This window comes from Doryrhamphus excisus, chromosome 2 (assembly GCF_030265055.1).
Source record: "Doryrhamphus excisus isolate RoL2022-K1 chromosome 2, RoL_Dexc_1.0, whole genome shotgun sequence".
Classification (NCBI taxonomy): domain Eukaryota; kingdom Metazoa; phylum Chordata; class Actinopteri; order Syngnathiformes; family Syngnathidae; genus Doryrhamphus; species Doryrhamphus excisus.
The window spans coordinates 25520720-25544749 of NC_080467.1; the positions used below are offsets into that span (position 1 = coordinate 25520720).

The 24030-nt window shown below is 40.7% G+C and overlaps 1 protein-coding gene across 4 annotated transcripts in view; it reads right to left on the reverse strand.

The window, feature by feature from the left end:
- lingo2 (leucine rich repeat and Ig domain containing 2) overlaps positions 1-24030 on the reverse strand; it is a 250011-nt gene that overhangs the window by 83529 nt on the left and 142452 nt on the right. For all 4 annotated transcript variants that reach the window (XM_058054395.1, XM_058054378.1, XM_058054387.1 and 1 more), the window contains one exon: positions 20687-20759. The gene's annotated coding sequence lies outside the window, so the exon portion shown is untranslated. The remainder of the gene's footprint in view (positions 1-20686; positions 20760-24030) is intronic.

Consider the following 24030-nt stretch of genomic DNA (forward strand, 5'->3'; position numbering starts at 1 on the left):
GAATTTCAATCCTCTTCCCTTATCGGCAGCACTAACCCAATTTATTTGATCAGAGGGCTATAAAGATTTCAAGGCATATAAAGGTTTAAAGAAGAACCTCTAAGGTCGAACACAATTTGTTCTGGGACACTGGCTGACATCTGATTGGTCTGTGATTGTTAACAATGTTGGAGAAAACGTTGTGTCGCTATTTTTATTCAAAAGGAAATACTGGCATTAAAGAACGTTCTTAGAAGTCAGTGAGGTATTTTTGGCCACTCCAGAGGGAGTATGGAGCACCGCATTCAAATATACATTCCATCCATCTTATATCTATAATCACAGTTAATGTATAAATGTATTCTAAATAAATATTCATTATTCATTTTTTTTGTAATGATTAATCATTAGAATCATTAAATATTGCATAGAAATGGTCCTGAAAAATCCTGAAAATGATTGAATGTGTCATGGTGAAGAAGTCTGAAGTTCAAAGTGATTAATGACAGGAAAAAAATAGGAAAAAAAATAATGTGAGATAATTTAATAGTAGTATAATTTTGGATGGATTCATTCATTCATTCATTTTCTACTGCTTATCCTCATGAGGTTTGTGGATGGTGCGGGAGCCTATCCCAGCTGTCTTTGGGCAAGAGGCGGGGTACACCCTGGACTGGTGGCCAGCCAATCACAGGGCACTTATAGACAAACAACCATTCACACTCACATTCATACCTATGGACAATTTGGAGTCGCCAATTAACCTAGCATGTTTTTGGAATATGGGAAAAACCGCGCATGCATGGGGGGAACATGCAAACTCTACACAGAGATGGCCGAGGGTGGAATCAAACCCGGAAATCCTAGCTTTGAGAGCTGCGTGCTCACCACTCGACCACCGTGCAGCCCGAATTTGTTTTTTTTTCCAGAATATTTTTTTTAACTAAAAAATCACTGCAATCCTTGTACATGCCGTACTGTCAGCTGTTTACCTTCTATCTCGCTGCAGACAGGTGGAGAGATGTCACTTGCCTTGGCAACCTAATGAATCACTGTCACATCAAATTGAAAATAATAAATAAATAAATCACAAAAAAAGTGATTTGGACAGCCATCTGGCAGGTCGCCAACACACCCGACGACTTGTCATCGGCGTCGTCGTTTTGCGTCGCATCTTTTCATTAATGAAGATTAATTAATGAATGAAGATATAATATCTATACCTGAATAATAATATCTAGTAATAATATCTAGGAAATATACAATAATGGCTGCACGGCGGTCTAGTGGTTAGCGCGCAGACCTCACAGCTCGGAGACCGGAGTTGAATTCCACCCTCGGCCATCTCTGTGTAGAGTTTGCATGTTCTCCCTGTGCATGCGTGGGTTTTCTCCGGGTACTCCGGTTTCCTCCCACATTCCAAAAACATGCTAGGTTAATTAGCGACTCCAAATTGTCCATAGGTATGAATGTGAGTGTGAATGGTTGTTTGTCTATATGTGCCCTGTGATTGGCTAGCGACCAGTCCAGGGTGTACCCCGCCTGGGATAGGCTCCAGCACCCCCCGCGACCCTCGTGAGGATAAGCGGTAGAAAATGAATGAATGAATGAATGTATACAATAATGTAATATCTGTGGCTAAGTGGGCATATTTTGGTGGCAACAACTATCATTGTAACAGTCCAATTATTCATATTTATTCATTTATTATGCATTTATTTCTTGAATAAAGAAATATGGATGTGGGGTGAAGTATATTTTTACAGAACTTTGCCGTAGAATGCTTGCTTTTCGGTCCCGACACACAAATCCACCCACCCAGCTTCCTGGAGCTTACCGTGATCACTCCTTACCATCACCAGAAAGCGCAGTCTTTGCCTTCAGAAACCATTGGAATCATTTGGATAATTCAAGAGTAATAGTTATAAAAAAATGGCTAGTTGAAAAAAATCAACTTTGAAATATCTATTTCTACGACGTGACAGAACAGAGCCTACCAACGCACTTCAACACTAAAAGTATAGCAACCAGATGTGTCTTTGCATCACCAAGAAGGGTAAACCCGCTGCGTCGTCAACACATTCCAGCCACTAAAGCATCACCAATGTCATCTCGATTGTACGATTTTAAGCTGAACACAGTGAGAGCCACTTAAGCACCCCAGCAGGGAAAGTCTTGGCAAGCTTTGTGCATCCAAGAAAATAAAAAGTATACAGATATCCAGCGCTTCCCAGGAGGTGCAAAAAAAACTTTTCATCTAATTAAAAGCAGCCTGGGCAGGACAAGTTGAAAGAAAAGGGCACCACGGAGACTGGCTGCGATACTTCTGAGGAGCAATTTAAGCTCGCTCCTCAATGGCGGTGGTCACGAGCAGCTCTTCTGGAGATTGCCAGCACCATCCAAACCACGGGTCTGTCGCAAGCACAAAGGGGTGATTTGTCTTTTATTTTGAGTGAGCGGGATTGCTTTTTATGATAAGAAAAAAGTTGCCGAGTGGCAGGCGGGCGGCACGTGTCCTTCCCTCAGGGTGAATCTGAGCAGTGAAGGCAACGGAAGACCTCAGTAGTAAAACACAGAGCGAGTGCGGACGAGGACGGGGGTGCAAGGGCGGCGGAACAGCATGATAGACACACAGTTAGCTATCTTTGTTGTTTGGGCTTCTGGTCACATGACCTGTTTGCCAATGACATCACAGATCTTTACTGTAGCCCACATTCACTTTGATGTGAGGACCCATTTTAATATTTTGAACTATTTTGGCATCGGAGGAAGTCAAAGTTGATGTGAGGACCCATTTTAATATTTTGGACTATTTTGGCATCGGAGGAAGTCAAAGTACTTGTGAAATAAATCAAGGAACTGGACAAATATTGACGAAGAAGTAAACATAACACAACTCACAGATACTCAAAAGATACTCAAATACATTGAATATTCCAAATTCAGCAATATCAAAAAACACATTGAATTTATTTATTTTCATCATTCAATTGTGATCAGATTTTATTATTTTATACATTTTATACAATATTTATAATATTAATATCAATGAAGTGCATTGATTTACTTGATGTATGTATTTTTATAAATTAATTATATGCATTCCCACCCTCGGCCATCCCTGTGTGGAGTTTGCATGTTCTCCCCGTGCATGCGTGGGTTTTCTCCGGGTACTCCGTGTTCCTCCCATATTCCAAAAACATGCTAGGTTAATTGGCCACTCCAAATTGTCCATAGGTATGAATGTGAGTGTGAATGGTTGTTTGTCTATATGTGCCCTGTGATTGGCTGGCCACCAGTCCAGGGTGTACCCTGCCTCTCACCCGAAGACAGCTGGGATAGGCTCCAGCAGAAAATGAATGAATGAATATTTATATGCATCATTATTTTGTATTTGTATTAATTTTTTTTCGCTTAGAAATAAACAGACTATATGACCAACAAAAGGACTCACTCCATTCATGCCATTGTTCAACAGAACAAACGTGTCAAGGCGCTGTAAGGAACTCTCTTCCTGCCTGTTTGGGGACGAGAGACAAGGAAACACGCCAATGCTATATTGAGGCGGGCATAATAATCAAATTGATTGTCATTTATTGTGTGATTAATTTATTATTGCCCCAGGTCTTTTGGATTAAATAAGATCAGCCGTCTGAAATAACCATTTCATACTTTGCCTGTGTTTGCCACATATGTCAACATTTTTAATATTTGCTTTTCTTGTGACCTTCTATATTTGTTATTATAATTATTGTTATTATTATGTGTATCCTCCCACTGCTAAACAGGGATAACACACCGTCATCATGGTCGTTTCGTATTTTCACAACAACAAGGATGTCATTTTTTCCGCTTATTTCATTACCGTGACAGGATGCAACTTTATTAGATGAGCGAAGACGGGATGAAAGACACAATCCCAGCGCCACGCAACAATGGCAGGTAATAAGTCTGCGAGTGGCCTCTTCTTGATTTTCTTTACGGGCTCCATGAAAGCGTCTTTGCAGTTTGCCGGCAGGGTCGCACACAGCAGGTAATAATTCCTGTGAGCCAATAATTAGTAATCTGCCCACTGCAGCTGCAGGGAAGTCGGCTGTCCCGTCAAAAACGCCTCCTGCTTCCTGACACATCTCATTACGCGCTTCCGACATGTTTGTGAAAACACTCATGACAAGTGCTCATATACTGTTGCTTATTAACGACAAGGCGCTATAAATAAGCTTAGTGGTCACTGTTTGTAATATTGTCAATCACAAATGTGTGTTGTTTTTTTTTTTTTTTTTTTTTTTACTCCAGTGAAGCCCTAGCTGAATTAAACATGCGCGCATAAAAGCAATTAAAGTCTATCTGGAATGCATTCAGCCAAGCATCGCAAACTTAATTAAGAGGCTACACAGCGCAGCACCGTGTTTGCAAAATGCCAGCCTGACACGTTCAATCCAAGCACAAATACAGGACATAACTTGACTTCTCATACTCTATCGTACAATTGCATATTAGCCTGGACGGATCCACTTAAACAGAAGAATTGGTTTAAGGTACGCTGACCATTCCTTATGCTGCATTCCGAAAAAACACGGCAGTGATAAACTGATGTGCGGGCTGTTACAACATTCTGTGAGTCCGACCACTGTCATAAAAATGGAATAAAACTTGCATGTAAAGAGACAAAGCGGTCTTTGTCACCATGCTAGAATGTTAGTTTATATCGGAGACAACATAAGCTAGGAGGGACAGACTCACATGCCCAGACAACATTTGAATCAGGTGATAGGCAAGTGAAGAGTTTGCCTTGGGAAAAAATGGGCCTTGAGGAGAAAACCATTGCAAGTTGGCGTAATATTAATGTGGATCTTAGCAGAAATACTGTACATATGTATGTTAGTGTATAATTATAGCTATTGGTAAAAATAAATGGAAAAAAAATAGTGTAATAACGTTTTCATTTAATCACATTATGACTTTCATTGTATTATGAAATTTCAAACTTTAACCTCCATGATGTCTTCCAAGCATGAAACGATACTATTCTGACGGTAGCCCGTTAAAGAAAAGTAAAGTGCTCCGGAAGTGGAAAAATGCCGACCAACATTTGAACATAATGAAGGATAAAGATGGTATCCTTGAACATGTGAAAGGATGTGCTCCTATCAATTTGACACTAATAATTAGGTAATGTAGTGGTCTCATTATTGATCCTATTATTCATCCTACCAGTAAGTCTGTCTCTCCTCCTTCCGGCACGTAAGCTAACCATCAGGGACAAAGAATGTAGGAGGAAACCGGAGTACCGGAGAACATGGAGATTCAAACCCAGTTGTACATTTACTACATTACTATCAGTTATATTTACTACAGTGATCTTTTGCCACTCTCTGCATTCATTTTTACAGCTTCACTGTATTGTTTTTAAAAATCAAGTCATGCTGTTTCAGCCCATTAGTGCAATAATAATAATATTCATATTCAAGCACATTATATGTGCCTAAATGAAATATAAATGGCTAAATCAACTAAAATCACTCAGACACATTCAAACACTTTTGTTATGATATGTAGAAGTCAGTTGGGATAAGCTCCAGCATACCCCTCACGACGGGCTCATGTTGGGGGCCTAAATCACAACAAGCTAAAACTCAGTTGTGAAACCTTGACTTCCCCCCTAGCACGAGAACACATTTCAGGAGCACAAGTCTTAAATGTCTTATTTTCTCTTATTATGTCCACTATAATATTGGGTAATAGGAGTGTAAATGTGACTACTGTGGTGTTATTTAATATTTAGAGGGCTCTAATAATGTAAAAAAATTATTTTGACGGTTGTAAACAGGTTTTCTGTACTTTAACTACAAATATACAATATTCATTCATTCATTTACATTCATACCGCTTATCCTCACGAGGGTCGCGGGGGTGCTGGAGCCTATCCCAGCTGTCTTTGGGTGAGAGGCGGGGTACACCCTGGACCGGTTGTCAGCCAATCACAGGGCACATATAGACAAACAACCATTCACACTCACATTCATACCTATGGACAATTTGGAGTTGCTAATTAACCTAGCATGTTTTTGGAATGTGGGAGGAAACCGGAGTACCCGGAGAAAACCCACGCATGCACAGGGAGAACATGCAAACTCCACATAGAGATGGCCGAGGGTGGAATTGAACCCTGGTCTCCTAGCTGTGAGGTCTGCACGCTAACCACTCGGTCGCTGTGCAACACACAAATATACAATATTTCATTCATAAGAACCCCACTTCATCACTAATTGGAGGGTTATGAGGGACACTTTCCAAAGATAGAAATATATGTCCATGATTCCCAATATTTTGTCCATACAGTGCATGTTTATAGTAAGTTTATTTGCGTGCACCACGCTTTAGATTGCCAGCACTATTGAACGAATAAATTAGCGCATTAATTACAACGATGGCCCCTGATAATGACATTCATTTGCTCAGAAAGGAGATAACAAGCGAGCGACATCGTTATTTGCCGGCTTTAATATTAGCGTCAGTGTCCCGACTGCAGTCAATTATGGCGCGTTACACTGTGACCTTATCCAAGCTGACAAACAGCCAATTTCTTTGCACTGGGCTCTGCATGCGTGCGTCACCTTTTCTTATTTATTGCCTCGCTTTCCAAATGCCACATTTGTTACCGTCCATCCCCAAAGAGGCGGCCTGTGCGCCGTTTTTCCTCTTTCATTGGGGCAGAAATGTGACGACAAGCCATCAATCCATCCAGCTGTCCTTCCAGGATATTTAGTGGAACTTCTACCAATGGAAAATGTCAAACACAGCATTTAGAGTATTCAGTGCACAAGTGCATGGCTGCTTTTAATCACCTGCTCCAAGAGCTAAAAATAGCCTGGCAGTGTTCCTGGCTGATTTTATTGGTGCGATGACCCCTCGCAGCCTGTAGACTGGCCGTGTGCGCTCATACCGCCTGACCTGGGAATGTGAGCATCCTTCCGCCCACGCAAAAGGTCAGCGTCACCTTCACTCAAGCGTTAAAATGGAGCCCGTTTGTTCGCCCGGTCCATCACTCACCGGCGCTTTCGACTCCCAAATGAACGCATAACATGTCGTCTCACGGGTTGCCGCAGTCGTATATCTCCGTGTAAATGCTTGGCGTAAATCTAAAAGATTCATGATGTAAAATAGGGCGGACAGCGAAGGACTGCTCCTACGGCTTTGAGAAACACAACACGACAATCACGTTTTCATTGAGGAACCCTTGAAGAGATGGGGCGACATGGTCAGGTTCCTGGACGGCAGTGGAACCTCTAAGATTGAACACGATTGCGTCTTTGATGACTTTAGTTTGAGATTTACTGAGCTGAACTCACGATGACGGACTCCAATATTTAAGATAAGCACAGCTTTAAAAGATCATAATCATAATCATCTGAATTTGGAACAAAATCACCTTCCTATTTTGTTTATCTCCGACTGGTGACATTATAAATGCAATGTTGACGTTCTTGGAGTTGTTAAAGTTCAGTTAAGACTCCATTTAATTAGCAGCCACGACTCACCAAAACAACAACAACAAAAACAAGAGGCATCTGCCGACGAGTGAGCACGGCCTCCATGGACTTTTATATATATTATATTGATAAAATTTTGCATGCAGTGCTAGCTGTATTATTAGCAAACTGGCAGAAACATCACATACCTTTGAAATATATATATATATATAGTTACCCAAAAGCAGACGCCCCTGCATAGCGCCGCCATGTCTTCAATGATTTTGTGTGCATGTGTTCTTGGAGCACGTCCATCCAACACGCAGGACTGAATATTGATGGTCCAACGCTCCTGCTGGCTTTCAATCAGCCTGTTCACAGCTTGTTAGGTGCAGTATTGTTCCTCTCAGGCTAATTTCCTGCAAGACACTGTCGTGTTTGTGGCATTGTTCCTCAGTCTTCTATCTTTATCTTGCTAAGAAAGTCAGTCTAAGCACCCCCGGTCTCCTTTTTTCTCCTCATAGTACACCCAAGTGGGTCTCCATCATGATGATATGTACCCATAAACACATAAAATACACAATGTTCTCAACTAAGGAACCATTTGACAACTTAAGACAGGTTTGAATGGTTTGTACTACGAAGTGTAGTTGATTACTGATACTTTACAATAAACAGGAGACTGGGGGAGGCTTTGTCATGTTTGGCCACACCAGAAACATCTTTGGGCAATCCATGACCAGGATTAGGACGGGAATTTGCATTTCTGCTCCTTAGCACACTTATATTATGAATTTAGCATATTTTATTTAAAAGTAGGCCTGTCAAAGCTAATGCGTTAATGATGCATTAATTTACTGTTTGACCCTCGACCCCCACCGTAGTCCGAGTCAAACACGGCATCTCTGTAGTCACAAGCTGGAACAAATATTGAGCAGAAATGGAGAAAGAAAATAGTATTTTGATTGGTAAAGTTAGCATCAAAGCCCTGGCAGATGGCTCTTGTAGCAAGACCGAAGTTATTTTTATTGAATTGTCGCTGTGTTTGAGTTATCACAGATCACGTTTGTGGGAGAGTTTAGAGTTATCATATTTATGGGTGAGTTTAATATGCTAATGATAAAGAAACATAGTAATACAAAAATATGCTTGTTGAGTGTATTGTTTTAAATAATGGCCTGTAGTTCCAAAATTGATATGCCTTTAAACAAAATTTGATGTAATTATCATAGTTGCACATCAAATCGTTTACCCCACTTATAAAGTTATTTCTAATTGTGATTAAATGTGATTAATTCTGAGTTAACTACCGACAATATGTGATTAATCATGATCAAATATTTTGATCAATTGACAGCCCTATCTCAAATGCATTATTATTCACCAACTGTCTATGAGTCAATAATAATTCAGCTTTTCCCTCTCATGTCACTCACATGAATAGTTTTGGATTAGTGTTTACACCGGACGTTCTTCCTGACGCAACCCTGGCCAGGAATCGAACCCCACACCCATCAATTTGTCATGCATTTAAGGTTAATCGGCTACTCTAAATTGTCTATAGGTATGAATGGGAATGGTTGTTTGTGCCCTGCGATTGACTGGCAAGAAGTCCCGGGTGGACCCTGCCTCTCACCCATCCAAGGTCAGCTGGGATAGGCTCCAGCATACCACTGCAACCCCAATGACGATAACACGGCATATTCTGTAAAAATCTGGTGTTTAAAACTCTCGGCCCACAAGTGATATCTAGTGACCCCCTCCATGCCACCAAACTCCAGCGTCTAATGTATACGTACATTGTATATGTTGTATACGCTGACATGATCTTCAGTTCCATAAGAGTCACCTCAGCTGGCAGAAAGGAAGAGGCTCTTTCATTGTGCAAAAACACAGCCAACACCGAATTCCCAGTGAGCTTGTCACACAGTAAAATGAACAGAGGAGTTTACTAGACAGAACACTACTACAATCACGGTGCAAACACAAAAAATTACATTGTGGAACAGGTAGGTAAACACAAAGGACAACTACGAGTACTATGGGGAACTATGTTAACTCTAAACACACAACTTCAGCAACTTTTTACAAAAGAAGCGCCGCAAGGCATACCGGCAAGCCTGGAAGCAGTCCCAGCGACACTACAATATATTATATTGAGGTTTGATTTTTTGGGGGGAATACTTGATGGCGGCCAACCTCACCCTTCACATATGATAATAATATATAATATTATAGATCACCTTTTGTCTCATTCATTTCTATACTTATGGTCTGTTTCCACCTTTGCCTAAATAAATCCACTTGGGTTTGCTTTATATTTTCATTGAATGCAATTTTTCTCCCGGAATGGTTTAATACTACACATTTTTCATATGTAACAGGTTTAGTAGCCTGTGTTAACAAGACCCAACAGCACCCGACATGAGCAACGGAGAAAGAAAATGTTCCCTCAAACACAACCGAGACTATTAAAAAGTACCTCTAAAAAGGTGATATACTGCAGTAGCAAGAGTTACGGTACCATATGAAAAAGGGTACTTGTATATCTGTGCATAGCCAGATCCCTTTATTACTATTGATCTCTGTCACTGCCTCTTTTCAGCTGTGCATGCTGAGAGCGTGTTGCATCAAATATTTATTTTTCCCTCTCGCTTTAAATCCAGCCTAATACCTGCTGAGTCAAGGCATTTTTTTCTTTCTTTATTTTTCGAGGTGTGGATTTAGTCAACGTTGATGTACATCGGAAGTAGAGGTAGAGCGAACATGGGCGGAGTGAGCCCAATGATCAAGTTTACTTGATTTAGAATTAACGGCAGACTACCTCCAAAGGACACAGTATAGCTTCTAGTGAAAGAAAGTGTGGAGAGGCAATCTTCTATAGATTCGGGCCAAGATATAAAGATATGGTACAAATTGCTGCTTGCATTCAAGGAAAGGCTGCAATATGAACTAACCATGGATGCCGACATCATCATTCAGTCATTCATTCATTTTCTAACGCTTATTCTCACGAGGGTCACGTGCATGCTGGAGCCTATCCCAGCTGTCTCCAGGCGAGAGGCGGGCTACACCCCTGGACTCGTTGCCAGCCAATCACAGGGCACATATAGACAAACGCTGACATCATCAGTGAGGGGTAAAAGCGTAGAATTAGTCACTTTCAGTACCGTATTTTCACCCAGTTAGTGTATTGAGTGTATTAAGTGTGCTTATACAAGTTTAAATTGCCCTTAGTGTGACCATAGATTTCATGCTAATAAGATGTAGCTCCAAGACGTGTTGTTTATGCTAAGAATCCACTGGGCCGGCGCCAGTTGGCGCCAAAGATTATGTGGTTGGTACGTAGTGGCTCGCTGTGGCACTAAATTAATGTCCGCTTGCAGTTATTCGGCAGCACAACGAGCCACTACACACCAATCACATATTCCTTGGCGCGAACTGGCACCAAATGGTGCCGGCCCAGTGGACTCCTAGCATCATTGGTGCAACTTGGCTCGCGCCATTACATTCTAGTGGATTCCAATAGGCAGATTGTTTGTGACATTTGGTTCCACTTGGTGGACACTTTGCGCCACTTGCATCAAGCAATTGGCTTGACGAAGATATTAAACATTTTGAAATTTTCTTGCCGCCAAACTCAATTTTTTCCGCCGTTATGGGCCACCACGAGCCACTTGGGAGGCAGTTTGAGCCACCGGCATCAACTGGCGCTGGCCCAGTGGACTCTTAGCATCAGTAAGATGCTAAGAGTGCACTTCACCCTTCTAATTTTGATATTTCACTCTATCGCATGTATTCAAATATATATTAATTAATAAAACATCACTTTATAACAGGCATATTTAATTAAATGTGATATTTTTTGAACAAAGTCAAGAATATTCAAGAATGAAACTGGCAAAAGGGACTAAAATAGAAATAAGGCATTCAGAAGACAAAAACCAAAACTTACAGTCCCAACATCTGTAACTGACAGAGTTGCTTTACTTTAAGACGTGTAGTGAAGTCTTTGTTTGTTTGTCCTCCATCTAGAGGAGGGCATAAACACCAGGCGGGCTCAAACCCATGAGGAAGGATGTTTTTCATTTATGAAAACTCCAAATTTGAGTGAGGGGGATGAAAGTGAGGGAGATGATAGATTTCTCTCGTGCTTGGTGCTCATAAACAGTATCTAAGGACACACACACATTACTATTAGAACATCATTAAAAAGTTATTTTTGGGGGCCCTGAATAGCACAGCAGTAACGCAAGACATGCATATACTGTAAATGCAGTTACAGTCCTGGTAATATTTGTATATTCACTGCTGATATTCACTCCGATCATTGTCATTGGCCGGAATTCTTGTAGTGCTTGTGCTACTTCGTCTGTACTACTACAATAGAACACCTCTCTGACAGTGTCACTCAAAAGTGAGTATTATTATCGTTCCAACATTTTTGTATTCTATTTACTTGTATATTTAATGTTTGGGGCTGATGTATTCATCTTTTGAGTTTTTCTTCCTGTGTGCACACATCCTCCTTCTCCCCCTCAAAGACTTAATTAGACGCCTGCTATTTCCTGCATGGCAAAAAAGCAGCAAGGAAAAACAAACACAAAAGACAAAAGAAAGCCACAGGGAGAGAAGACCCTCTGATTTTCCCACAATGCACTTTGTTATTGCAGCTTGCGGTAATTGCAAGAGGCACTGAGTGAATACTTTGTGTGTCCTCCCTTCTCATTTTGAAAAAAGGCTGGTATTCCCTGATTCCCCTTCTTCTTCTTTCATGCATATCAGCCTTCATTTTGCCGAGTGACCACTCGCTGCCAACATGGCGGCCCAGTGCACACAGCCAGCTGTGCAAAACAAGCGGCTTTCAAAAATAAACCCACGCACGCTGCTACCGACCTACATGCCTTTATACATAAGTAATCACATGTTTATGTATGTTGCTTTTCATGCAAACACACCATACATCCATGCATTGGAATGTGCATACTAAACAGTTCAGCGAGGAAAATGCTGGAATTAAAAGCACAATTTGCACTCCCTTTCAACTGGGAATGTTGAATTTTAATTAGAGATGCATGATATTGGCTTTCTTATTATTATTACACTAATCCCTCACCACTTTGAGCAGCAGGTGGCTTCCTCCGCTCTATACTTATCCAAACCTCCAGGCTGCAAGGATCGTGTGTCCGATTTGATAACGTACTGTGGTGACCATAACGCCACTTCACATGTAGAGGAAATCCGCATATTAAAAGTGAAAGACAGGAAGTGCTTCTTGTGTGTATTAATTTATGCAGGATCTGCACGTCAGCAGTACAAAGCTGGTCTGGAAGCTCTAAAACCTCCACAGTATTTTTGCAAATGATGTTGTAGAGATGGAAGGACGCATTAATTTCGCCTGGTGGCGCCTCGTCTTCCTGGCAAAACATACATGGGTGTCCAAAATGCATTATAGGGGCCATCTGCGGAACGTGGCTTATTGCAGAAATAAAATAACAGACCTGTGACAAAGGACGTCGCCATTTGAATACATAACGCCAATTCCATAACTTTACAGAGTAAAGACTAGATGTTAAAGAAAATATAGCATCATTATGCTATAATATTTATTATCATTGTATTATATTATTTGGCCTCACAAAATGTAGACAATAATATCATTTAGCATTAATTGGGACAATAAACAAAACATTGAGTACCTGCATGTTTTATGATTTATTGATTGATTCATTTTCTACCACTTATCCTCACGTGGGTCGTGGGGGTGCTGGAACCTATCCCAGCTGTCTTTGGGAGCGAGGCGGGGTACACCCTGGAATGGTCGCCAGCCAATCACAGGGCACATATAGACAAACAACCATTCACACTCACATTCATACCTATGGACAATTTAGAGTGGCCAATTAACCTAGCATGTTTTTGGAATGTGGGAGGAAACCAGAGTACCCGGAGAAAACCCACGCATGCACGGGAAGAACATGCAAACTCCACACAGAGATGGCCGAGGGTGGAATCAAACTCAGGTCTTCTAGCAGTGAAGCCTGCGTGCCAACCACTCTATCACCGTGTAGCCGGTTTTATGATTTAGTTTAATTAAAACAAAAAAATGTTTGTTGGCCTTTTTGCTGTTTTTCATTATACTTAATGTCAAATCTCATGTATCGTTTTGTCTTGTGATTATTAGGACATGAAGAGGTTTTCTATACTCAAACTACAAAAATATTCCACTTATAAATAAGGATTTCAACATCATGTAGAGAAACTGATCACAGTTGAGTCTAGAACTAATTAACCACAATAAACAATGATTACTATATACAGTCAATATCAACTACATCAAATCCAGACCTCCACCAAGGCTCCAGAGGGTCTAAAACCTGTCAGTGAACAAATAACTGCCATTTAGGATTGGAATTAAAGAGTTCACCTAATACGATTTCATTACATTCCTTCTTATTGTTTCCTGTCAGTGTTTAGGTGAAAGACCTGAGCAATGAAATCCATCAGGTCCAAAGTAGGCCACTGGGGATGACAAGATGAATGTCCCAGAAGAAGATGACGACACCGGCAGTCACAAACATTCACTCAGCCAACATCAACCTCATCTCCATCACGCTTACCGGATATGAGAGGACAAAAAAACACTCAATGCTGTCTAACCCAAGGCTTAAAATGTTGGTAGGTAGATGGATGCAAGCATTTTTATGACAGTAGATCTTCTCAAGAGATTATACAATAGAACGCGAACTTGGATGTACTTTAACACTTTAATAACTTGCAACACAAGTGATTTGCAGCCTTGCCTACGGTCATGCATAGTGGTTGTAGAGTCGCAATCCGGGATGCATGAGTGCTGTCGGCACTGGGGAGCAGCGGGTCATTGAGAATGATGGACTCCAACATGCATTGTGACATTGTGAAGCAGAAACTGGGCCACATGTCATAACTTTTCCATCGTACCTTGACGAGATAAAATCAAACGCTAACCTATGAGGGCTGTACACAAATATGTCAGATAGCTGCACACACACCATTTTGGGTCAGACACCATTAACCCCTGGCGTCCAAAATATCAGGTACAAGTTTACATATGACCATTTCTTGCAGCATAATTTGGTGTCTTCTGTGATTGAGCTGCCAGGCTTGCAATGATACGTTTGGAAGGAAATAATGACAAATCAATATACTGGGTGGAGAGAATAATGGGGTGTGAGGGCAGACAGAAATATTAACAAACAAGATGAATGCTGTGCTTTCTTGTTGCCATAATAGCAGTGTAACAGAGAGGGAAAGCGTACGTGTCTGGTGAATTGAGTATTGTGAGGCGATTGAGGGCCAAACGCCTGAGCGAACTGATCTTCATTAGCCAGATCTGGTTCTCGGGACATGGAACGTCACCTCCCGGGTGGGGAAAGAGCCCCAGTTTGTGCAAGACATTCAAAAGAGTTCAAGCTTTGGAACCATATTCTTTGAGAAGGTATGCAAAGCTTCTGGGATGAGAATCAGAACGTCCAAATCTAGTCAGAAAAGGGTGGATTGCACCCATCAGGTTGGGAGTGAGGTCTACCCCAGGTGGAGGGTTTTGAGGCAAGTGAGGGGAGGATAGCGCACAAGATCGACACAGCGTCTGTAGTAATTTAGTTGCTTTACCAGACCAACATGGAGAAGAAAGGAGTTGAGCCGAAAAGCAAAGCTCAAATTAACTCATCAATCTACGTTCCTATCCTCACCTATGATCATGAGCTTTGGGTAGTGACCGAAAGAGCAAGATGGCGGATACAAGTGGCCAAAATACATTCACACATTCAGTCTTTCACATTTCGAAGCCCCCTTGTGAGCCCCAGGGTAGACCTAAGACACACCAGAGCCCCCACAACACGGACCAAGATAAATGAAAGAGCGATAGGGAATGTTCTGGAGTGGAATTTAATTTATAGATGTTTTTTGTAATTGATTTGATCACAGGCTGCACGGTGGACGAGTGGTTAGCATGCAGACCTCACAGCTAGGAGACCAGGGTTCAATTCCACCCACTGTGTGGAGTTTGCATGTTCTCCCCGTGCACGCATGGGTTTTCTCCGGGTACTCCGGTTTCCTCCCACATTCCAAAAACATGCTAGGTTAATTGGCGACTCCAAATTGTCCATAGGTATGAATGTGAGTGTGAATGGTTGTTTGTCTATATGTGCCCTGTGATTGGCTGGCCACCAGCCTCTCGCCCCAAGACAGCTGGGATAGGCTCCAGCACCCTCATGAGGATAAGCGGTAGAAAATGAATGAATCCATCCAAAATTATACTGCTATTAAATTATCTCACGTTACATTTTTTTTCCCCTATTTTTCATTAATTACTGAACTTCAGACTTCACCATGACACATTCAATCATTTTAAGGATTTTTTAGGACGGTTTCAATGCAATTTTAAATGATTCTAATGATTAATCATTGCAAAACATTGATTAATATTTATATATGAATACATTAACTGACTGAAGATTATAGGTATAAGAAATCATAAAACCATGCAGGTATTGAATGTTTTGTTTATTGTCCCAATTAATGCTAAATGATATTGTCCACATTTTGAGTGCAAATAATATAATACTCAATAATAATAAATACTATACTATAATGATGCAATATTTTCTTTAATTTCCTCCCACATTCCAAAAACATGCTAGGTCAATTGGCCACTCCAAATTGTCCATAGGTATGAATGTGAGTGTGAATGGTTGTTTGTCTATATGTGCCCTGTGATTGGCTGGCCACCAGTCCAGGGTGTACCCCACCTCTCGCCCGAAGACAGCTGGGATAGGCTCCAGCACCCCTGCGACCCTCGTGAGGAAAAGCGGTAGAAAATGAATGATTTGATCACCGTAAAGAAGGTCAAGCTAACAGGAAGGCACAGCATCACAGTCCAGGCTTTATTAGTGTCATAAACAGACAATGGCTCTCTTTGGTGGTCTCAGGGCGTAATGTGTCCCTGTGTAGCCGGGCTCCACTGTACAAAATGGAAGCCATCAGGCTGCATTAATTAATTCCATCTTAAATGTAGGCACCTCGTCGCTCGTCAGCAGTGTACAGGTTTGTCTATCCAAACAAAAATGTATTTTTTTATTGTGAAACAGCAGCCAGGCTTTCACCAGCATCATTATTCCCTTTTTAGATGTGGAAATGTGCAGCCAGGTCCAATCAGACCAAGTCCGACTGATGTCTGGGCCAAGCGAAAAACAATACGAGGGGAAAAAAAAAAAAAAAAAAAACATGTCTCGTCCACAAACGCACTAGACTGCATCTTGTAATTAAAAGCTTCATGTGGGACCGAGCGTGTCTACATGCCTCAAACGTGCCTCGACTACCTCCAACCCTGCATCCCCCCCTGCTGTGACGATGGATCAGCGCTATGGAGGTGCAGCTTAGTTCCTGCTGAGCAAGGATGTAGAGGAAGCATGCGGCGCTGGAATAAAATGCTGTGTTTACTTCATGGACAAAAATGCTGGACTTATGCCTGACGTTGCAAAATTACCCAAAATCAAAAGTCTGAATTTGATGAGGGAAATAAAGGATGTTATATACCTCACCATAGAGTACCTCCTCCTTCACAACACACTTGCTGGGCCTGCTGCTAAATGACTTCATTCTACTTGGAGAGGGCTATTCAATGGAGTGTTTTACAACTAACAAGTGCCAGCTACATTTTTAAACATCCATTCTCGTTCCAGTATTCAAAAGAAAACATATTTAGCATCAGAAGTATCTTTGATAAGGATACTTTGACAAGTACGGAGGGCATCAGCAATCAAACAGCAATCCAACTGGTAAAAAGGCTATTCTACCGACAACTTTTACTAAACTATCACAAGCTCTCCAGAGACTTTGTCACTAGATGTGGTGCCATTCCAACCCCCCTTGAAGACATATTTTTAGCATCATTAGGGAGTTTTTTTTTATTTTTTATTTGGGGACTCAAAAATGAAAGCACACATTTTCTATTCTCACTGAGCAAAACCAGAAGGTCCTTCTCCATGACTGCTGCTCATCTGATGATTAGCAAATAGCAGAAGCAAACAAAGGCTTGAAAAACGTCAGGATCTCAAACTTTTCTCAACTCTTTTTTTTTTTTTTTTTTTTTAAATCATCATGTCCCCTTAGGGCAGGGGTGGGCAAATGTTTTGACTTACGGGCCACATTGCTTCATCAAAATTTATGGGGGTCCAGACTATATATTTTACATGTAACAGTCCACCTGGAAATATTGTATCTGTAAAAGTGTGTGTGTGTGTTACGTCCCTTTTTTCCCCCAGGAGCACTTTGTAAACATCAGACCACATCAAATTGATAAAACAGCTACTTAAACAACAAAAAGGTTGGCTCAAGCCATGATACCAGGTTGTATGTTAAGTTTAAATTAAATACTTTGGAAAGAACGGCCGGGCCGGATGTGGCCACCGTGCCGTAGTTTGCCCACAACTGCCTTAGGGGCTCCATATGATCGAACCCATAACATTTACTGACCGCGATTTCCAATGTAGGTTTTTTTGTTAGCAGGAAAGGGGTGTGTAAAGTTCATGTTTTGGTAATGGTCATGGTTTTACTGTATTTTTTGGACTATAAGTCGCTCCGGAGTATAAGGCCAGAAATGCATAATTAGGGTAAAAAAAAAAAAACATACATAAGTCGCACTGGAGTATAAGTCGCATTTTTTGCGGTTAATTTACTTAACTACTTGACCAAAACAGACATTACGTCCTCTTGGAAGGCAAGTTCTAACAATAAAAGAATAGAGAACAGGCTGAATAGGTGTAAGATATGCTAACACAATGGTTATTCAACTACACAAAAAATAAACATGAACAGAAAAGGTGTCCAGTGTTTAGGTAACAAACAGTTTTTTTCATTTATAAGTCGCTCTGGAGTATAAGTCGCAGGAACAGCCAACCTATGACAAAAAGTGTGACTTATAGTCCGAAAAATACGGTATTTTATTTGAACATGTTCCAAGTTACAATGAAAAACTTGACATAATGCGATACTACATGGCAACGCATGAAGGTATTGAAGGCTATTAGTAAACAGCTGTCGGCACATTTTACCCTGTAAAACGTGAAGTATCAGCCACAAGATACTTTAAAAGGAGGACACATGTTAAACTCATTAAAATGTATAATCCCCATACTGACAGTGAACCCCCCCCCACCCCCCCAATGCCCCTAGTGACACGATTAAAACAGCACAGGAGAGGGGATGTAAGCAGATTTTCTTAAATACCCACCTGCATGAATTATTGAAGAATCCAGTGGCAGGCGGTGCATTTGGTACCTGGGCCCTCAGCGGGGACTTAACCGACTTAATCCGCCTCTTAATACCACCACTCTCATTTTGCAATTATACAAACCTTCAATAATATACAAAAATGCAATATACCAAGGTGTGGATTTTGGGGCTTTTTGTGTACTGGGCTTGAAAACAATAATTAATAAACCACAAAACTCAGTTAACCCTTTATCTTCCAATACATTGTCGCCAATAGGCCACAGTTACATTTCTTTCTCGGAATCAATATTTATCTAATAACATGACAAAAACAAAAGCCCACCAGGGTATGCTCTTTAGAGGCCGTGGTAAACAGCTTGTAAGCACTGGTGTAGAAATGGTGAGCAAATCCTTTCCGGGGCTGAGGCAAGCTGGCTAGCTTCGGGGTTGGTCAAAAACGCCGTCCAAGTTTTTCTAGTCTGCCTTGAAAATGGATTTTAAAACCGCCCGAGAGCAAGTCAATTTTTACCCTCTCCTCGTCTGTCAGGCATTGTGGCTGACTATTCAGCTTGTCCATGCTGACGTTATTGTGAGCCAACGAACTGACGCCCCCCCCCCGTGAGTCCAACATGAATTCTGATTGTTTTAAAAAACAGCAGCAACGTGCAAAACAAGTAGAAGCTTTGCAGCCATGAAATGAAAGCAATAGAACAAATTAATACAATTTCATGATGGCGGTTAGACCAGCAATAAAGGCTTTGCCCTGACAGCACATCACTGGAAGCTTGTTAAGGTTAATGGTGTCGTTGTACATTTGACGAACCGATAAGTGAAGATGCCAGGTGATGACGTGAAGACATTTTACCTCCAAATAACACACAAAGCGGTGCTACAGGTCAGGTACAAAAGGTGTTAAAATAATCTGCTATGATTTGTCATGTGGTGAGTCAGTGTGTTTAATTGGACACCAACCTAAAACTGTCAAAGGTTTATATATTAATTCATCTCCTAGAGAGCAGCTACACACAACCCGCACAGAATTTTTTTTTAGATTTTGTAGAATCTGCACCTATTCCAACTGTATTTCCTTTGACTTGAGCTTCCTGCCAAAATGGTCTATTTTAATTTCTTAATATTTTGAAAACAAAACAAACAAAAAAAAATATTTTTTTTAATCAAAAAAAAAAAATTATAAAAAAATATATGTATTTTAACATTTCCAACTATTTTAATCTCCTTCCTGCCAGAACAGTCTGTTTTAATTTATCCCACCCATGGCCCGCCTCCGGGCATGCCCACAATCTGATTGGTCACACGCCCAAAGTGCTTCCTAACTATGAACCATATAAGGAAGTCCGCCCCTCTGTGACATCACAAAGGGGCAGTTTTACCACGCCTTTTTAAACAGAACGTTTTGATCCATCCCAAACTTCTTTCAGGGCACACAAACCTCATGATCTGAAACTTTGTCATCAATTAACACAAGAATACTACATTTATAGGTCAGAAACGTGGAAAAAGCATAACTTAAATATTAAAGTGGCACAAAACATTCAGATTTTAAGGCTTTGCTCAATATCTTCAGTGCTAAGCAAGCATGCCTATTGACAATAAAATCCCATCATCTCATGATTTCATGGCAAAGTGCTGTGGTCCACAAGGCACTAAAGCAGCATTAGTCATTTTTTACAGAGTGCAGTCATGGCAAATTTAAGGGGGGAGAAAAAAAAGGCCAAAGCATTGAAGGTGAGGAGGTCACGCCAAAGTTCAAGACGCTGCTAGTGAATAATGCAACCGTGTCACTCCAACCCTTGCAAAGGCGTTTAACACTCGCCTTACTTTGTCCCGTTCCCTTAAAAGCTTCTAGTCTCAGGCTTAAGGAATTAAATCAGGTTAAATTAACACAAATGTCTACATGGAAGGAAAAAAACAACAACACACACATCCAACATAAGTGATTGTGAATGTCTGCTGGTATTTACCACTTTGAGAAGCAATCATCCCCTCAGCCATGGTCCGCTCTTCAGGGTGGTCTCCCCGATTCTCACTCTGTATCTGAAAGATCACAAGAGGGGGAGAGAAATAAAGAGAATGATGGGAAGGCTTTTAAGACAAAATGACAATCGATACATGAAGTGTTTTCAAAGCTCACTTCTTGTAAATCAGACTTTTATCGCAAATCCTGACCATTGCTAGCAGGGGAGTTGAAGTAATGGCGACCGAGAAGCCACACACGTACTGAAATAAGGAGTACACTCAAGCGGGGAAAGGTTGAGTGGTTGCAATTGCTTGAAAAAGGAGAGAAGAAGCAATTCAGAAAATTAGGAGACTTTGGTCAAAATAATGTTTTCATAATTATTTTTTTTCTGCAAAAAAAAATAATGCCAAGCCAGAAATCATTCATAAATCCATGATAATATATGGATAAAATGTACAGTATACATGCACCACGGTTAGGGGTGTCACAAGACAGTCAGATCACAAGACAAGGTGACGAGATTAAGACTTTTAAGAAAGGTTACAATGAATTGCTGAGCGTTAGCATGGCTAGCAGTGCATAGAGTGCCAGTGACTGGCGGTGAGTTGTGGCTGACAGCAGCCCCTGTGTGAATGTTCACTAACCACTCCAGTCGAATTCTACTGCATTACACCGGCCACTAGGTGTCAGGGATGATACATTGATAAGATAATAGCCACCAAGAACTACATTTGAAACACACATATGCTAGGACTATGTTAAAAAGCCATAGCATTTCAGTATGTGGAATCAAACTATGGAATGGATTGAGTAAGGAAATCAAACAATGCACAACGATGAGCCAATTCAAGAAACAATACAAGCAGTTGATGTTTGCTAAATACAAGGATGAAGAGTCTTGAACCAGTCATGATGTGCTATACATATCACTATATTGACACTTACTATGGTACCCATTATGGCATTGGATGAAAAAATAACAAATAAATAAAAAAACAAAATTAAATTATATTAAAAAGGCAGGAAGTGAACAAATGTAACAGTTACTGATTGTAAAAGTACCAGATGGAGGGGTAGGATTTAATAAGCTTTGCTTTTTCCTACTCCTTTTGGACATGTGGAACTGTGAACTGATTATGTGATGCGTTCAATTGTAATCTTCAATTGTAATCTAAATTGATGCATGTTCAAATTAAATAAAACTATTACAATTACCATCACCATATGCATGCAAAACAATGCAATTGTAACCTGCAATGCATGCTGGGTAACTTCCTGAAGTGTCTTGAACCAGTCATGATGTGCTATACATATCACTATATTGACAGTTACTATGGTACCCATTATGTCATTGGATGCTCATATCACCTCGTACTTCGATACGTGACAAAAAAAAAAGAAAACTATTAGGAAAGCAGAAAGTGAACAAATGTAACAGTTACGGATTGTAAAAGTACCAGATGGAGGGGTAGGATTTAATAAGCTTTGCTTCTTCCTACTCCTTTTGGACATGTGGAACTGTTAACTGATTATGGGATGCATTCAATTGTAATCTGATGCATGTTCAAATGAAATTAAACCATTACCATTACCAAGTATCCTGTCAATGCTAACGTGAGTCGATGTAATGTTCTTGTTCTAATATTCTTGGCACGTTTTGGCATGGTCCTGACCCCTGAGTCAGGAGTGCAGTGCACAGTGTCTTTAAAACAGCCACAAGCAATTGCAGGTACTGACGAAAGTAGCAGATTCCTTCAAAAGTGGCAAAAAATGAAAACTAGCAGGCAGCGTCAACACTTCTAAGGAGACGTGTCCAAAGCAAATAAGACATTCACAATGAACAGTAAATGACAAAGAACACATTCTCCTGAAGAAGCCAGCTAATTACAAATAAGCACCAGCTGTGACTGGCAGCTTTAGGAGGTAAAGGTGACTGAATATAGCACAAAACAGGAAGCGCTTGCAAAATAAAACAGGAAATAAGCAAAACCAACAGAAAGAGTTCAACGAGTCACACAGAGTGTGGCGTTTTTATTTGTTTTAGGATGTCTAAGACGTCTATTATTATGTCAATTATATTGGAAAATAAAGGTATAAAAGTGACAATAGCAGTGTTAACACATCTAGTGGGCTTTATAATGCTAAAACAGATTTAGAACTTCTTAAACAGGTTTTCTTAGCTCTTATAGTATATATCTATAAGGAATCCTACTTCACGGAAATTCACAGGTCTGAAATAATTAACCATGATAAAAGAAAACACGACCACACAGAGGAAGGTTCTGGAGCTGAAACAGTGTCAAAAAACAGTCACTTTCATTGCAAATGTTGATCCAAAAATCAGAGGGGAATGTCAACGTCAAGCTACCTGAATTTATTGGGGGTCGGAGCAGGCAATGTGTTAAAAATACTTTTCTATGGCCGTATCGATTACGCTTTAATTCCCCATTCGCTGGAAGGCGTGGAATGTATCCATCATTTATGGTAAGCGTGACAAGACAGTTATTGATTTTTGACCGCACTACCACAAAACAAGAAATAACTCTCCGGGATGCAAACGTGAGAGTTTATATCATAGTCTTTACATCTTATATTTCTTATTTTGTCTACTATATTGGGTAATATGAGTGTAAATATGACTATAGGGGTGTTATGTCATGCCTAGAGGGCTCTAATAATGTTCAAAACAGTATTTAGAAGGTCATACAGATCAGAGTATATTTGTGACCATCGTAAGTAGTCTTAAAAAACATGAGCCAAGTAAAAGTGATTAATTTGTTATGAGGAATGACTCTGTAGGGGTTCTTTACCATTTATTTATGTATGTGTTATGCCGATGTTGCAGCAATACACGGTGTACTTTAATAAGTTTGGGTCCTGGAAAGGGAGTCGCATTTCTAATTTGAGCCCTGAGCTGCAGAAGTTTGGGAAAGCCAGCTCTATCGCAAATCATATTGTTTGTTTTTAGATCTTCCAGCTAAAGTTCTTGATCTTTTTCAGAGCCTCCAGCCAAAAGTGTGTCCTACAGAAGGAGTTCACAGAAGCCTCCACCCACCCGCTACTCCTCTCTCTCTCTCTCTCTCTTTCGTTCTCATAATGACTTCCTTCATCCAGGGCTGCAGCATGAAACACAGCACATGGTGATTATGCAAAAGGCGCCCTGACTCGGTAATGTGATGATAAGAGTGTGGAGAGAGGAGACAGCTATCTCCTTCCATGTCCAAAGACAGAGAAGATGTTGGACTCGGGACACTCTTGTTAAAATGACTCTTGACACTGCATGATATTAGCGCAACATTAAGAGTTCAAGGACAACGGCGGTCCACTTTTTTGATCATTTATCTGTTG